Source organism: Trifolium pratense, linkage group LG5, assembly GCF_020283565.1.
Source record: "Trifolium pratense cultivar HEN17-A07 linkage group LG5, ARS_RC_1.1, whole genome shotgun sequence".
In the NCBI taxonomy this organism is placed as follows: Eukaryota; Viridiplantae; Streptophyta; class Magnoliopsida; order Fabales; family Fabaceae; genus Trifolium; species Trifolium pratense.
The window spans coordinates 14,804,799-14,807,850 of NC_060063.1; the positions used below are offsets into that span (position 1 = coordinate 14,804,799).

General features: G+C 38.5%; 1 long non-coding RNA gene across 1 annotated transcript; it reads left to right on the forward strand.

Moving 5' to 3' along the window:
- Positions 1 to 301: 301 nt before the first annotated feature.
- On the forward strand, positions 302 to 2,647 carry LOC123885257. Its single transcript, XR_006801114.1, has 3 exons — positions 302 to 461; positions 1,744 to 1,803; positions 2,444 to 2,647. It is a non-coding gene; the product is annotated as an uncharacterized LOC123885257 (long non-coding RNA).
- Positions 2,648 to 3,052: the final 405 nt, after the last annotated feature.

Sequence of the window (3,052 nt, forward strand, 5' to 3'; positions counted from 1 at the left end):
CGAGTTAGGATATGTCTTGAGAATAATTTTCGAGAGTGTGGAAGAAAATTACAGTCGCGGAAAAAGATTCGGCGATAAGTTTTGGAATTATTTTAAGACGGACTTCCGTTCCGTAAGTTTTCTGTTTTTACGAGTTTTGCTCGTCGTGGCGCGCGAGAGCTGTGGGGCGTGAGAGAAAATATCTAGATATTTGTTAAAGTAAAATGGTTGGCTAGGATTGGCCTAGAGTTTTGTCTTTTGAATCAAGTGGCCATGATGGAGCAAGACCACTTTTGTCATATGATTTGTTTGGTAGACTTTTTAACTTAGAAAAAAATTGCAAAGCTCTCTTCTCTTCCTCTCATAAACCGACCTCTCCTCTCTCACTCACCCTCACCATTGAAATTTCCATTTCTCATCCATTCAAGCTTGGATTTGTCTCTTTGGAACTAGGAACTTGCAAGGAAATCACTCCTCTTAAGGTAACTCATCTTCTCCATGATTTTGTGTAGCTAAAAGTCATGATTCCTAGAGTATTTTAGAGATTTGTCATGACTTGTTCTTGAGTAAATTTTTCTAGAATAAGTTTTGGGTGTTTGTGGTTCTAGGGAAGTGTTTAGGAGTAGTTTATAAGCTTGTTTAAGCTTGGCACATGTTGGTTTCCATGGTGATTAAAATTTTCATGAAATCTTTTGTTAGGGTTTGGAAAATTGATTTGAAATGCTCATAACTTTGAAAACTTGTGTTGTGCTTTTATTTTTGGTGTTGTTTATGAGCATTGTAGGGAAATGGATGTTAGGAAATGGCTTTGATTTTGTGAAACAAGGAAAAATATTTTTGTGTGTGTTCTTGAGGACTTTATGAACAAATTTTTAGAAATTCTTGTTTTGACCCTCAAAATGAATTGGTTGATCATTTCCATAGGCTTGTGAACTATTAGAGGCTTGCTATGTATTGGCATTGGAAAAATTTTGGGTATGGTTCACATTTTCAAAACTTTTGGTCATGTGAAATTTCGGAAAAGTGTGGGAGAGGTTTCAAAATTGGCTAGGGCTTTGAGGGAGGCACAATGGTGGCCTAGGGTGAATTACCATGCAAAAAGTTTTGGGTAAAAAATGGTTTTGGTGTTGTATGTGTGTTAAAGAACCAAAAATTGAATTTTCGTAATTTGAGGCTTTGCCCGGAAAATGTTTTGGGGCTTGGATTAGTGACTCGGGGGTATTATGGGATATTACCATGCCCTCGGAAGCGAAAAATTTTGAGCGGAAGTGCCACTTCCATTTTCAATGGCCGAACCTCAATGGTGTTTGGGGGGGAATTTATGAAATTTTTCTAAGTCCACAATTTTGGGAAAAATGATCATGCTTTGATGAAATGATCATAGGTGGGTCAAAGTATGATTATAGGATTGTATTTGGAAAGAAAAACTTGAAACTTGCGACGCAAGAAAAACTCGATTATTTTGTCGAGATATTTTCGTAAAATTTTTAGGTTGTTTTCAAGTGTTTTGGTAGTGTGTGAAAGTGTCCTTTGAAGTTTAAAACCATAGAGAGCAATGGTATGCTTTGAAAACGAAAATGTGTTTGTTTTGTGAAAAATAGTGTATTTAACTTCGGGAATTTTTAATCACTATGGGGAGGACTCGGAAATAATATCCGAGAGTGTTAGGAAGTGCCTTAGACACCTCTAGACCTTTGTTGATAGGTTTAGTTTCGTTAAGATATTTTGGGAGAAACTTATGCATTGTCCGCTCGTTATTTTTAGGAAACGCGAAACGGTAGATAGTGTGAAACGTTGTGGTTGTTGGTTGGAAGCATTGCCGAGGTAAGGGCACCGTTTTTATTTCCGTATTTAAATTCCGTCGATAGCATTAGGGTATGCTTTCTTGTTGTGCTTGGTTGCTTGCTTGTTGTGCTTTCTTACATATAATTTGGTTTGGAATATATGTAATGTGTTGAAATGGCATAGATAGGGGTATCGTATGCTCATGCACTCATAGTACGTGGTTGCGCGAGTGGACCGCGGGGTGTGACGATCCTGTGACGGGGTGTCCACCTTAATCCTTCGGGATCTTTATTGAGTCCCAATACGTGACGATCCTGTGACGGGGTGTCCACTCTAATCCTTGAGATTGTGTTGATGATAGTAGAGGTAACGATCCTGTGACGGGGTGTTGCTAGAAACCTACGACTCTCCTTTATGAGAGGATATTTCCAGAAATAATTCATGCATGTAACGATCCTGTGACGGGGTGTTACCGTGGCGATCCTGTGACGGGGTGCCACACTCATTCATTAGAGGTTTGCATTAGGCTATGTGCGCATTTTATTTATTATGCGTGTGTTGAGGAAAATGATAAGTGTTTAGCCGCTTTCTATTTGGTATTTGGTATTTGTATTTCATGTTTCCAGATGGTGACCCTTGCTTTGTATGTGATAAATGAACGGGTTATCCCCCACCTTAGATGACGGAGAGCCTAGCGAGACTGTGGGTCGTGTGGATGGCGAGGACTTCGTAGATTATGCCGGAGAGTAGATGTTAGCACTTGTTAGGCTACATTTTGGTTAGGCTTAGGGCCTAGTTTGTATTTTGGATGACTGTATGTCTTATACATTTATACTCAGACATGTTTAGTGCCTTTTGGCCTTGTGATATATTCGGTTCATAACTCGTGTCTTTTGGTTGATGAACTTAATGTATCCGCTTTATGTAAATTATTCAAGTACACACTTTGCTTCGAGGAAGCCCTGTAATATAATGTGTTGATGTTATATTTATTTTCTATTGAATGACGAATTGCCGAGATAGCTGCGGGCGTTCACGCGCGCCATTTTATTTAAGCGTGTTGTTTTAAAAAAAAAAAAAAATAATACCCCTTTTTATGTTTTGAAAAACGGGGTGTTACACCTTGCAAGCTCAAACCAACAAGAAAGAAGATAATGGCAAGAACTACAAAAAGAAAGGCAAAGATAAACCAAAGTGGCTTAAAGATCAGAGTTCAAAAACTGATGACAAAGCTGAATCCTCTAAAGGAGGAGCTTTTGCCAAAGGTAAAAACAAAAAGAAGAACTTT